The sequence below is a fragment of the Microtus oregoni genome, unplaced genomic scaffold, assembly GCF_018167655.1.
Source record: "Microtus oregoni isolate MIOR12 unplaced genomic scaffold, Mior012 000040F_ref0000088, whole genome shotgun sequence".
NCBI lineage: Eukaryota > Metazoa > Chordata > Mammalia > Rodentia > Cricetidae > Microtus > Microtus oregoni.
In genome coordinates this window covers 5132028-5147421 of record NW_024543207.1, presented here as the reverse complement: position 1 = coordinate 5147421, position 15394 = coordinate 5132028, and the positions used below count along the sequence as shown (strand labels likewise).

At 32.9% G+C, this 15394-nt stretch overlaps 1 pseudogene; it reads left to right on the top strand.

The window, feature by feature from the left end:
• The first annotated feature begins 963 nt into the window (after positions 1-963).
• Positions 964-1108, top strand: LOC121433747 (annotated as a pseudogene).
• Positions 1109-15394: the final 14286 nt, after the last annotated feature.

The following is a 15394-nucleotide window of genomic DNA, read 5'->3' as shown; positions in this document are numbered from 1 at the left end:
ATTTTCTGCATGGGTAATGGACAATCAATGTTTTATTAAAATAATGTGAGTGACAAATATTTATTGTGTAAAAGAACATTAACCCACAAAATTCCTTCCACTGCAAAATAAATCTCATAAATCACTAGCATAATAATTAGAATTATTATGTTGAGCATAATAATTAGAATTATACAATGTGGTTTGTACTAGGTTATTTGATCTAATTTTTAGGTGAAAACTTTATAAATACCAGTGTCATGTATATATGAATAGGTTCATACTTTCATAACACTTATATTTTTTCTAGTTAGTTTCCTCATCAAAAAGTGAAGTCCAAATAGATATTACTACCTAGGTATATTTGTGCTATGTTTATGTGAAGTCAACAGCATTATTCATTGGATATCATGCTATAAAGCCATACTAATTCCCAAACTCTCAATCACTAAGTTAAATTAAAACGGTCTTGAAATCTACACATTCTGAATAGTTTGTTATAATGATGTCATTCTTTAAAATGGAACAAGTAAACCAAATGTGGAAAATAATGAAACTTACTAGTTGGGTCCATGGCTGATACGGTATTGATTTCAGTAAAGTGTATTAACTAAGGCCTTGGAGTGGGCTTTAACATTTCTCCTGGGTTAATGTTAGCAACATTCATCTTACACATCTCAGCAGCAAGGAATTTCCTCTATCCCTTAGCTAAAAAACAAAAATTTTCTGGTTTTTTCTTTGGATGGCTGTCAATTTTGAGTGGACCACTATAGAAAGTCGAGCACACAATATTTAACAATATATAAAACCTGCCTTAGTCCTCAAAGGAAACAGAATATTTGGTTTGAATAATATGTATCAGAGACTGTGATATAACAAGTTAGGACCATTCATGAAAGACACTAAGAAATGTTTTGTGTTTATTCAGAGTTTTTGCAAATAGATTCTTTGGATTGTTTCTGTGCTTTCAGAAGACGTTTATCTATACTTATCTGGCAGAGGAGATACCATGATCATGAAAGTAGTTTTTCCAGGGTTTGGTTTATCCTTGCCCTCCAGATATGCTGACTCCTGTGATTTCTCCAAACGCAGGATATGACTGCATGATTTCACGTAGTGGAGGACTGTGTTTGGGTAAAAAAAAAAAAAAGAAAAAAGATGTTTATCAGCCCAGAAGTTGTGACTTGTATATTTAATTCCAGCAACTGGCAGCAGAGACATATAGACAGATATGAGCTTCTATGAGTTCATGTTCTAAAAGCTAATTCCATTACAGCAAATTTTATGCAGAGAAAATTTTTTCTCAAAACATCAAAAGAATGAAGGAAAGAAAGAAAGAAGGAAGGAAATAAAGAAAGGTACGGAGAGGAGAGGATAGGAAAGGAGAGGAGAGGAGAGGAGAGGAGAAGAGAGGAGAGGAGAGGAGAGACAAGGAAAGGAAAGAGGAGGAAGGGAAAGGAAAGGAAAGGAAAGGAAAGGAAAGGAAAGGAAATGAAAGGAAAGGAAAGGAAAGGATAAAATGATATTTATCATGAGCTGTTTACTACAAGACTCACAAAATCATATTGACAGAAACTTCATCATATGAGTCACAATCAATCCAAAAGATAAGATAATAGAATTAACTTACACAATCATGTTTCCTTTCTCCTGCGTTTTCTATCTTTCTCTACTCACACTATAATTCTTTTACCTCAAACTTTAAAAGAATTATTTTATGCCAATTTAAAAAGAGGAATGTATAATTGTTTGGAAGCATTAACACACTGGAACTAATTTTAAATTGATTTTATTATAAATTTAAATTATACTCACTACCATATATAAATACAAATAAAACCAACAATTTTTAAACAAGATGGATCAGGATCAACCTCCTGAGTTTTTTTTTTTCCCCCCAGGACCCATATCTTGGAAAGTGTTAACTTAGAGTTAACTGCAAGTGCCTTTCCTATACCCATATGCACTCTGTGGCAAGTAGACAGCACCTCACGTCATGTCCCCTTACCAAACAATAATAACTAGATAAATACGAATAAATAAAAATTATTATATGTCATATAAGTCTCACACTATGTGCAGTAGAAGAATCATTATACTTGTATGGCATTACTTTAAAATATTTAGAGTAATTTTGGTTATGGAAAATGACAGAGGATGTAGCTAAATGCATAGAAGCAGTTAGTGTGTATTCTAAGTCAAAGGAATCTGAAGAAGAGGCATGAAGGTAATGCTGTGTGGATGGGCACAGATTGGGCATTTAAAAATTAGTCTCACATTTACTTTTGTTTTTATGTGTGTATGTGTGTGTTTTGCCTTTATATATGTATAGGCACAAAATGTATGCCTGATGCCCACTGAGGTCAGATTGGGTATTGAATTTTCTGAAAATGCAGTTATGGATGACTGGGAGCTGCTATGTCAGTGATGGGAACCAAACTCCAGCTCCTCTGCAAGAGCAGCAAACACATTTTACTCCCAAACTATCCCTTCAGTACCATAAAATGTATATTTTTTGTTATAAGCAACAACCAGTAATTGAATATTATTCACAGAGACACAACCATGGACTAAATAAAATGATTTATAGTGTACATTTAGAACCTTACCTCATGCTGATTTCCCAAGAACACGTAGAGAGTAGGAGCCTCTGCATGAGTCCAGTAGCCCAGTAATGTCCCTCTTCTAGCACTGCTAGAGGTCATGTGGTTAAAGTCAAAATCCTTTTTTACCTTCCTTTGTATCCTCTCAGGTTCCATGGAGAGTGACGTCTGGAGTCAGCTGACAGCTTATTAGTATTTACCCTACAGAATACTTCTGTGAGTGCTCATCTGCTTAGTCAAAATAACAGACCACTGAGTAGTTTACTTTGTGAGACTGGCTGAAAGAATAATTGCGTTCTTTATTTGAGATAACTTTCAGTCACAGTTCCTGCCTAACCAACCATTTGAGTTAGAAAGATATAAGATGAAGTTGTACATTTGGTATTCGTTCTCAAACATGCTATTTACAACCACAGCACCAATGAAACATTGTTTTTCCAGAAATTAGAAATTCCAAAACTTTTTTCCCTTGACATTCCTAACCCTATAGAAATTTGCAAGGAAAAAGACAATGGGAGAGACATGCAGCAACAGTGTAGGAGTCTTAGAGTGCAAGATAAAGGAATGGTGGATTGATTCTCTCATAAACAAGAAGAAATTAAAGAGAGGTATTCTCAAGCACGCAGATGGAAACAGATGGATCGAGAAAGATGGTAATTTGATTGACTTCATGTACTGCATAAGACGAACCCTGACTGAGGTGCCTATTAGGTAATGATGCATTAAAAGTTAGAAAGTCAAGTGTTTTAAATAGTTTTGCTATTGAAGGAAACAGAGTCAAGCAACAGTTAATCAAAAACACTTGTACAGATGGTGAATATAAAGGTGTTAAGATATTTAAACACAAGAAAAGTGAGAGAATTTTTACACGCTAAAGCAAATGAGCATTCCAGAAGAGAAAACAAACTGTATATACACAAAACAAAACAAAATGTAATTCCCGAAGGATTAATCTTACAGTATGAGGCAGCCTTTTATCATCCTATTGGAAGATTCAGTTAGTAGGCCAACATATCTGATAGTTGATTTTGCAGTGCTTTGAAATTTTTTCTCACTGTTTTAATTTTTAAAGAGATGAAATATTTGTTAACTAGTCAGCTATACTTGTCATCAGGGTTTATGTGCTTTAAAATGTCATTGGATATATATGTGTGTGTGTAAAGATAATATATGAATAACAAAAATTAAAAAAAAAATTGACCAAAAGCACATTGTACATTGTAAGAAAATCTGAGAATAATGGACTCAATTTTTCAAATAACCTCAGATTTCATAAACAAGGGACTGGCATAAAAACCTTGTACCCGAACCTAACTAATCCATTAAATGTATAGATTAAAAAACTTAAAATTGCTGAGCCTAAAATACTTTATTATACTATTCTGCATTGATTTTTAATACAAAATTATCTCATTGTTTATTTCTTGATAAATACATTTGGCTGTGATGACATTTTGGGTAACAAGAAGAAAAGCTGATTGCAAACACAGTTTAATATTTAAAAATAAGGAGAAATAAGCTTAATAAAGTGAACTTTTATATTATGTTATGAACTTTCATTTCTTTCTTGTTACTTGAGGTATGATTGTGGAGAGACCACATTATCCTATGAGACTAAATGCCATAACTCCTCATTTGTGCAAAATATTTCTGAAATTAGTTGATTGCTAAAGCTAAAAAATGTGAATTCATTTTTAACACTCAAGAACAGGTGGTACCGTTTGAGTTCATTTGATCTACTCTTAATTTTTACTACACAGGACTTCAGTTTTAGTTAGGCTTAAGTGTTGCTTATGTTATGTGGCTGTTTCAATGAGAATGGCTCCTCTAGGCTCATGTATTCGAAGGCCTAGTTACTAGTGTTTAGAACTGCTTTGGAAAGCTTAGAGGTATGGCATGGTTAGAGGAGGTGTGTCACTGGGGTTAGGCTCTCGAATTTCAAAGACCATGTCATTCTTTCTTATCTCTTCTAGCCCATGCTCCTCCCCAACACTTTTCTCTCTCTCTCTCTCTCTCTCCCTCCCTCCCTCCCTCCCTCCCTCCCTCCCTCCTTCCCTCCCTCCCTCCTTCTCTCTCCTACTTTTGTATCAGGATTCAAGCTCTTAGCTATTTATTGAGCACTCTGCTTCTCTGTCTCCTGCCATGCTCACTACCATGATGGTCATAGATGCTATCTCTCTGGAACCATGATACCCAAAATTGACACATGTTTATTTTTCTTCTTGTTTCTTCCTTGGTAATAGTGTTTTGACATGGTGATAGAAAAGGAACCAAGATATAAATCTATGTGGATACTTTTTTACACATATGTTAAGTTCCAAGTCTTTGTTACCTTCACACATGAATGGGAAAACATAATAAATATATTTTCATCTCTGTCTTATGTAGCATAATTATATCAGTATCTACTAGGTTTCCACATATAATAAAATATCCTTCCTTTCATGGCCATATTGGTCATAGTTCATACACCATGCTTTGTTTTTCCTTCCATCATGTGATGAACATTTAAATCATTTGATTTTTGTCTATTATGACTGCTGCTTCAACGAGCATGGTCTAACAGATGTGTTTTATACATACTAACTTCATTTTTTAATATCTATATATCAGGAAGATTTCTGTATTAGAGGGGCCTATGCATTGCAAACCTAATGACCTGAATAAATTAAATGCTAAAGGCTAATAGTACAAAAATTCAGAGTAGAAAAATTATTAGTAAGGCTGGGAAGAACAGTTTGATGGAAGAAGAGAGCTTGACGAAATCAATGGCTACTGAGCTGTCATTTGATAAGTACCTGAATAATGGATACTGTCTTGAACACTAGAGTAAATTTAAATAACAGCAATGTATTATAACGTCAAATATTTTGGATTATCTCTGCTACCAACAAGTAGTTTTAAGAAAAAAATAAGATTAACCTGAATTCAATAATAAATAATATATTTCTATGCCTAAACATTACACAGATTTATAATATGTACCTTTAATGTTTGTATGTGAGATAAAAAGAAATTAAATTGAAATTTATTTTAATTTTATTTACTTTTAAGTTAACATTTAATATTACTTAATAGTTCAACCATCTGCGATATGAAGAATTCTAAGATAAGCCTTCAACAAACCTCACAAGAATAAAGTACATCTTTCCAATGATATGGTTACTTCATATACTAATTTTGAGCACACTTAACTGGTTTCGCTAAGATCCAAAATAAGTCAATTTAAGCTTATTGAATACTCTGTCCTGAACAGAGTGTAAAGTGATTGGCCTTTAACATAGAGCTTAAAACTTCCAAAGGGAAAAGCTATCTCCTGTTTGTATTAGCTCAGGTACCTCCATAGTCTAACACTTCCAAGGAGTTCAGAGACGACTTGTGACGAAGTGGGTAGGTCATAAGAACTGAGATGCCCCAAGCAAATGTACTGTAGAAAGCTTGGCTCTATAGGGAAATAACAACAGTTCACAGTGTAAGAGAGCTTGGTGGCAGAATAATCTCTACAAGTCTATAGATGGAAGTACAATATCGCTGTCCTCTTGGCAGCAATCTCATGAGAGGCTGAGCGATTTGCCCATTGAAGCTATGCCTAACTGCACACTAATATGAACTCCCAGATAGTAAACTACGTTGCCTTAAGGTTTTAGACTTCTGGGAATATTTGTGTTGCTAAAAGTTAATAAGGATATAGTAAATAATTAGGTTTCTATAAATAACAAAACTGCTCATAAATTAAATATTGATTTTACCTTTTATATTGTCATTAAAGATGTTTGTCAGTCTTCTGCCATAATTTAACTGTAATAAACAAAGCCCCAAATTTAAGATTAGATATAAGTAAGCACTATTTATATTGAAAGACTCTTTTAGTTGTTAGCCATATGATCACTTTTTTCTAAATGTTTAAAACTCTACTAAAGTTGGTGACAAGGGTCAAAAGTTTAGGAAAAAAAAAACTTAACCTTTTAAATGCAGATTTAATAAAGAATTCAAGTGACAGAAATAAAAAGATAGTTCTGTGATGTTCTAGTTTCTTTTCTGTATCCTTAAAGGAAGTTTCAAAGATATCTCTTTAATTAATTCTGAGTATCTAAATTTTCTTCCCAAATCATAGAATATGTGCTATATTGATGTATCTTTGCAAAATAAGTTAAAAATATAGACTTCTAGTCATTTATGTAATTACATTACTTATTTTCTGTTCCAACAAAATGTTGTAGGATTAATAAATAGGAAACAAATAATGATTAATATTTAGGATTTAAAAAAACAAAAGGGGGCAGATTACAAGATACTTGATAAAAATATGTCTTACTGAGCACAGTTGTCCATAACTGCCCTTTCAGTAATTACAATTTCTGAGCGGAATTTAAGAGTTTGGCCATGCATTGAGAGTTATAGACCATCGAAGGTTATATGGAGATTCCCTGTACCCAACAAAAGAAAAATTAAACTACATAAAGCACAAACACCTCTAGAAGCCAAAGTAAAATGAATCATGTTGAAAATGTTGTAGTCTCCAACTTTACATTATATTGCAAATCCACGATTAACCAAACCAGCAGGATAATGCAAAAATAAACGAAAGTCAATGGACTGGAAAACCTAAAACTATACTTCCACAAACACTGGCACTAGATTTTGACAAAATTGGGAAAAACTTGTGGGATAAGTGACAACCTTGTCACAGGAAGAATGTATGCCTCTTGAAAATATAATCTAGAAAAACTAGACATCTGCATTTAGAAGAATAAAAATAGATCATGTCTCTCACTCTGTATAAAAATCAATTTAAAATGGATGAAAGAATTTGATGTAGGATTTCAATTTATGAATCTGCTAGAGGAAAACACTACAAAAGACAAGAATATACAAGACCTAGGAAAGTATGCCAATAATTTATAAAATATTATCCAGTTAACAAATGGAAATCATAAAATTACAAAGTTTTATATAAACAATTATCAGTTAACTGAAAACTAAAATAACATTTAGAAAAGAAAAATATTTACATCATGATTATAATAATTAATATGTAGAATGTAATGAGCAAATAGAAAACTAAGTATGTAATAATCAAAAGATCACTAATGTTTTAAGAAATGACCAGTCAGCTTCAGAAATATGGAGTAGGAGTTGAATTACAAAATGGGAAAAAAAAGCCACATGTCTTCTTTATCAAAGAGTTACAGATTGAAACTACATCAAGAATCTATTTCAGCTCAGTAAAACTGAGTGTTCATATAAGACAAAGAAGTAAACAAACTAAAGAACTGTGGCATAGATAATAATTTCTAAGAAATGAGCATCTATGACAGAGATGCACATCTCTGCAGAGTGATAAAACAGAAAAAAATATAAGGGAGATAATGATCCATTAGTTTGTGTAAAGGGGAATTAAACTGATGAAGAATGGAGCTTGTTAGGTTTTGATCATAATCTAGATAATAGTATAAATAAGGCTTCAGTTGGTATTTCATTATTAAAGGCAATGGAGAGAACCTGTGAATCTTCTACCCTGCACAGAGTGACTTACCTCGACAGACTGAATTCCTCACAATAGGAAGTGAGCTGCCTAGTAGTTTCCTGATCAGTCTGTGTTCTAGAAAAATACTTTTCCAAATCTAAGGGCAACAATCCTATCTTCTCAATGTTAAGCTATTACCTGATAAAGGTTAAGAATGTTTCTGAGTACCTAAAACTAAACTGTTGTGGAATACAACTGACATTTTTGTGGATTAAAGTATATTAAGAAGTCTATTTTGTCAGGTATTAGGATGACCACACCAGTTTACAGCCTTTTTGTTTGGATTGTTGTTTTCCATCCTCATAGTTTAAGTTGATCCTTATCATTAGACCTACAACGAGCTTCCTGCGGTCAACAGAAAGAAAAAAAAAATTAGTTTCCTATTCCTTTCACCATAACTTTTGATTGGAGAGATGAATCCAATAATGCTGGAAATTATTGGTGAAATAGGTGAGGTGATTAATGACCTCTTCTGTTTCTATTTACCTTCTTAACTTTCTTTCTGTTTCATGAAGTCAATTTTGTTTTCTATCTAAAGTTGGTTGATTACTACTACTCATCTCTTCAGTTTGAATTGTTGTTTTCGTGGCAGACATTTTTGACTGTATCATGATTTTTTCTTACTATTTTGACAATGGCAGATATTTTTACTAGTAATAATAGTTGATATTGAGAGTCACTGACCTTTAGTCTTTGGAGTCCATTTCTCTAGCATCTCCTGGTTTCCTTTATAATGTGACATGTTTTTCTTTGTCTGTTTGCCTAAAGCTTTCAATACTTTTTCTTTTCTAGTTTTATCTAACGTTTAAATTATGGTATCTCATGGTGAGTTTTTTTCTCGTCTTGTCTATTTGTGCTCCATGTGCTGACTGCGTCTGTATAGGCACCTCATTTGTTAGTATGGGGGTGTTTTTGCTGTATTGTTAGGTTGGCCTCTGTGTTTGTTTCTGTTTCAGCCTTCCTAGAACTGGAATTACTAGTGTGCACTGTCTGACTAGACCATAAGTTCCTCTTTTTCTACATTACTTTTTAGTAACTCTGCTGACTATTCTTTCTTTTCAGCTTATGTTTGCTTAGCAACTATTAGACTCGTGTTAGTACATAAATATCCAAAATAGCTTAGTTATAGATTATAACCTTTAAAAAAGCAGATTGAAATAATAGAGTTATAGGAAAGGATGGTCTTTTATATATCAGTTGCAATTATAATGAGTTTAGTCTGTTGTAATTACACAGTTAATAATGATTTCTCATTATATAAGTTTGTAGAAAATTTGTCTGTTAAAAATTCCATGGTATTGGAAGTTTTCGATTTCATTCTAAGTCTTCCATAATATCTTCTATCTAATTTTTAATTTACTCTTTATCCCTCTCCAATATCCATTCTAATATCCATAAGCCACACTAATCCGGTATTTATTTTTATGCTGATTATAAAAATGATGAAAATAGTAGATTGCCAAAAAAACAATATAACTTCTCAGTCTGCCAAATTAGTTTCGTTAATCTGCAGATTTGTAAGTTTGTCTTATTCCTTACTAATCGGAGCATTTCTTTTTTGGTGTCGATATCAGTAAGATTATTCACCATGCCAAATATCTGTACACTCTTCACACACAGAATGTAGAAACATATGTCTCAGGCATTTCCTTCTCTCTTTTAGAAACACAATGCCATCAACAAAAGAAGCCACGTACTCTTATTTGTGGGAGAGATATCATAAGAAATGCAGATTATTCAATGGAGTGAAGCAAAGATTCTTAAACATGGCCTTAAGAGGATGCTTTAGTAGTTGCTATAAAATGAAATTGTTCCTTTTCTCTGTTTTTATATTTGTTGTGGTAAAGAATAACTAACTCCTATACAAATAGTAATATCATAAGGCTTGAGGGTCATGAAGACACTGTTATGAATATGCATATTTCCCCATGCACTGAAATAAGAGTTACACAAAATAAACAAATAAATGACTGATGTCATGTTCTAGAGAAACTTAAAACCGCAACAATACACTGCAGGATACATCGTATGCCTTAGTCCCAATTCTTAACTTTTAGATGATTATTTATAAAGATATTAGCACTATTCAATTTTTATCAGAAGTTCTACAGTAAAAATAATTACATTTATAATTATGTACACGACAATTAAAATTGGCAGCCATGGTGAAGTTCTTAAATCATGCCATGCTAAAATTTATTTCACATAATATTTTGGAAAAAATGAGATCATAAAGGATAGGTAAAGAATTGAAACATCTTTATATGCAAGCTTTTGTTTGCTTATTTTACAAGAATGACATTTATTATGTCCCACCTAGGGTTAAGAAAAGACAGATACAGACAGTTTGGTGTTGATAAATTGGAATGGACATTTGCACTAGACACTGCACAGACTGCACAAGGTAAAATTAATTTTGATGGTGATTTTGCACCATCAGATAAATCCAACTTATTCATATATATATATATATATATATATATATCTGCACCTATATATCTGCACATATATATATCTGCACATATATATGTATATATACATAATAGAAAAAGGTGCTTAGATATTTCTTCTTAATGTAAATATTTTTTTTCATATATTGTGTTCTGATTTTGGCTACTCCTCCCCTTCTCTTCTCATTTCCTTCTGACCTACCCTCCCAAGGGTTTCCACAACCTTTTTGTCTCTCATTGGAAAACAAATAGACATCTAATAAATAATATTAAAATAAAATGAATAACAAACAACAAATCAGAATATGACAAAAAGGCAAATGAGATAGAGCCAAAGAAAAAGCATGAACAAGGCAAATAGACACAGAGACACACATGTTTGTACACATGGGATTCATAAAAACACAGGATTGGAAGCAATAATAAAGATGCAAAAGTAGGTATGTATATTCAAGACAAAAAATAAAAACCCCATCTTAACATTAAGAGACAAAGAACATCCCTAAGATTAACTTGTATTCATTTTGTGATGGCAATCTTAATGGCCTGGGCACAGCCATTAAGGATGTTTATTTCTTCATTGAGGCTACTTCAGAGATATCTAAAATTCCATTTGTCATTGTGCTTCTTGGGAAATGGCTTCTGGGTTAGTATTGAGGGTATGTGTCTGCTTTGCCATGCAACTCTGTAACCCCAAATGGTAAAGACTTGGTCAGTCCCTATGTATGTATGCTCCCTTTGTCTCTGTAAGTTCGTATGCATGGCAGCCTGTTGTGTCTAAAGACTCTTGCTTTCTTGGAGTCATTAAACCCCTATAGCTTTTACATTCTTTCTTCCTAAAATTTCTAGTACTTAAATATTTATGTATAAATTCTTCACTTTACAGTTTAAGAGTAGCAAAGTGAATATTATGCACGTGACTGAGTATATCTTCCAGCTATTTGCCAAAGTATAATTTCCCATCTAGAGTGGCAAACTCTGCTGTGGTTGGGTTCTGCGGTTCTGTGATGTTAAAATATTTAGAAAATGAGGTAGAATAATTGGGCCTTGTTGGCTATTTTTTATTATAAAATATCATACAAATTCGGTCATTTTACCAAAATAATGAAACATGAATAAATTTGGATCCTTGATGACTATCGGGGAATGAGTAAATACAGATTGATTTAAAACAACTCTGGCTTGCCACAAGGGAAGCTTTGTGTTGCTTTCATTTACTTATCTTCTAATGAGGTGGCATTCAATCTAGAGGACTGATGTTCGTTCATAGAGCTGGGGCAAATTTATATTCAGCAACCTGGTTAGACAGTGATTGGTAGTACCATTTGGGAAAGGATTTTAACAAACTTATAACCTCAGTTTTTCCTTGGAGACCCATGTATCAATTTTCTTAATGTGTTTTTCTTTTTCTTTTGTCTGTTTGTTGTTTGTATTTGGTTTATTTGTTTAGAAACAAGACAGAGAGATGATTCACAGACCATGTGGCATTGTTGTTTCTGAGGTGACACCGATTTCTTCTACTATGAAATTTAAAATTTAATTGTTAATGTGCCCGTAGTTTAGGAGTTAGTTGTCCCTTGATTTACTTTGAGAAGGCTATGCACCCTCAGTTCTCTGTGGAATGAGAGTTCAGAATGTTCCATCTGTTCGTCTGCCTTCCATAACAGTAAACTGATTCTATTTTCATGGTTTTTACTAGCAAGGGTTTCCTGGGAATTCCAGCTTTCTGCAACAGTTTTAAGGGTTAGAGCATCATATCACACCTGGAGAATAATTTATACTAACTCTAATGGGGGTTTTGAGTGGGTAATTTTATTAAGTATATAGTAACCCAAGCATTTCGAAAAAATTAAATAGCAAATAATGGGTAGATAAGTAGACTGATACCAAAACACTATTAAATCAGCTATTAAAACATCCTTCAGAAGTCAATTGGGATAATCCCTTAAGAACAGATAACATAAGTAGAGATCTTAATAGACAGAGTTTCTATTAAGACAAGAGTGCTGACTAAGCTGCAATACATAATATTCATGCAGTGTTGTTGACTTTGAAAGAAGTTGGAGAAATTCATAGGTAGTGGAGGTAAGTACCCACTAGAGAATGAAAAAGACAAGAAAAAGTGTTATCTAGAGTAAACAGTTGTTTGACTTCTGTCTTTGAGTACTCCAAATATATTTGTTTGAATTCTGTCAATAGAATATCTTTTCTGAAAAAAATAATACAATAGCAATGTAAAGCTAAATGTCTGAAAATAAAACATCTATTTTATGTAGCATATTTATGATTCTTGTGTTTTAAATTGTTTATTCAAATTTTGAAGTTTGTCTTCCTCTCTCCATTTGTATCCCTCTTCTATCTTTTCTTCCCTCTCTATTTTATTATGTTTCCTTTCTATTAAAACCTATAAAGACATCTCTTATATTTTAATGTAACACAACATAAGAAACCAAGGGTCATGACCAAGGTTGAGTTTTTTTTTTCCTTTTTTTGGTGGGGGTGGTTGGCAAGTAAAGATTCTTTGAGAAAACCACTCTGCGTTATAATGAATGTTTTTTTACTCACAATGTCAATGAAAATAATAAGGTATGAATCTTCACAGTTCTTATTCTGTATACAAATAATGATTTAAAAAATCAAGGGAGGCTAAAATCTATAAAGTTACAAGAGATTCCCTATTGAGCAAATGCTTATGCAAAATGTAGAAAATTGTGTTAAAATATGTGCCCTTTTGGGGACACAGTGAAGTGAATTCATATCAACAAAGAGCAGACCCCTTTGGGGGATATTTTGTGTTTTTAGATGAATGCCAAAACTTATTCCCAAGGCTCAAAGTATTCTGAAGCTTTTGTTTTTCCAGTGAGGACTACATGGGCATATGAGCAGAGCAGTTATTACCATCCATGTTAAAGATGAGAGTAAAACATATTTCTGGAGATTTCATCCTGTAACAATGGATCATAGAAATCTGGAGATGCTATAATTAATGGATAAAACTTCTGTAGCATAAAACCCACAGAGAACAGAGTAGGAGGGTAAATGCACAAAGAAAAGGAGCTCCAATATAATTTCATAGAATTAGCTATTCTAATATTTGTCACAATATATCTTCCAGTAGAAATAGCCATAATCTCCTTATGGAGCTAATTTTAGATATGTGAGGTCTTTTAACAATTGAGTATGATTTTCTCCATGAATAAACCTAAAATTACACAGAACTATACCTCCAGTGATTATTGCAAAATTAAAAAAATTATACCAGCTTTTTGGTAATTGTTAATTTAAGGTTGAATAGCTTCTACATATAATATTTTAATTAATGGAATGTTTAGTTGCATACTAAAACAAGAACAACTTGAATTATGAAGCCGTACTATTTAGATCTGGAGATACAGTGGAACAGCTACATTTCCCATATTAAATCTTTGTCTTCAGATGAATCATATTGAGTCATTTAGTGGGAGCAGGACACTGTTGAGAAATATTTGAAATATATATTCAGATGCTGATTGAAATACTACTTGAGAAGGTGGCATGTGAACTGTAAATGCAACTCCTTTATGCATTTAGTTAGCTTGTTTCAAATATATGTTAATAATTATAGAAATAATAGGTGAGACATATCCAGATTGGTATCACTTAAGATTACTTTTGGGGATGAGGAACTGAATATACTTTAATTCTATTTCCATTGTGGCAGGAAAGTTAAAAATCACCTGAAAACACACGAAATTTTAAAAAATATTGTGTTGAAGAAATCATAGAACTTTCTAGCTAAAGTTTGTAGATTTTATTCAGTCTCTGATTTTTCTCATGGTTAAATAGTTTGTCTCTTCTTCAAACTTGTTTTGCTAATTACCCACCTCTTGCCTCCATGTCTGTATGAGAATTTTATCACACACACATCCACGTGTGCACGCATGAGTACACATGTATACACACACACACACACACACACATATATATATATATGCATGCATATATGCTAATGATCAGTTTTCATGATAGTAAGTATTTCTACTGCAACATTTTTAGTATTAAAATGGCTAATATATTTCAAATTTCTTATTTATTTATTTGTTTGTTTGCTTGCTTTTGTGAAATAAGCTTTCATTTTGTAGTTCAAGTTAACTTCGAACTTACTGCATTGAGGCTTACTGCAATTTCGCCAAATTTCATTTGTCTCGGCACCTTGGCATTTGCCTTTCTGGTGTGAACCCACTTGAATGCATTGGCACAGGAGACCACTTCCTAAATATAATCCAAGTAGCACAGAGACTAAGAGAAACAATTAATAAATGGGACTTCCTGAAACTGAGAATTTTCTGTAAAGCAAAGAATATGAGCCGGGCGATGGTGGCGCACGCCTTTAATCCCAGCACTCGGGAGGCAGAGGTAGGCGGATCTCTGTGAGTTCGATACCAGCCTGGTCTACAGAGCTAGTTCCAGGACAGGCTCCAAAGCCACAGAGAAACCCTGTCTCGAAAAACCAAAAAAAAAAAAAAAAAAAAAAAAAAAAAAAAAAAAAAAAAAGAACATGGTCAACAGGAAAAATCAACAGTCTAGAGAATGAGAAAATATCTTCTCTAACCCCACATCAAACAAAAGACTGATCTACAAAATAAACAATGACTCAAGAAATTGGTCATCTAAAAAACAAATAACCCAATAAAAACAATAGAGTACAGACCTAAACAGAGAACTCTCAATAGATGAATCTAAAATGGCTGAAAGGCACTTAAGGAAATGCTCAACATCCTTAGCCATCAGGGAAATACAAATCAAAACATCTCTGAGATTCCATCTTCCACATGTAAGAATGGTCAAGAACAAAA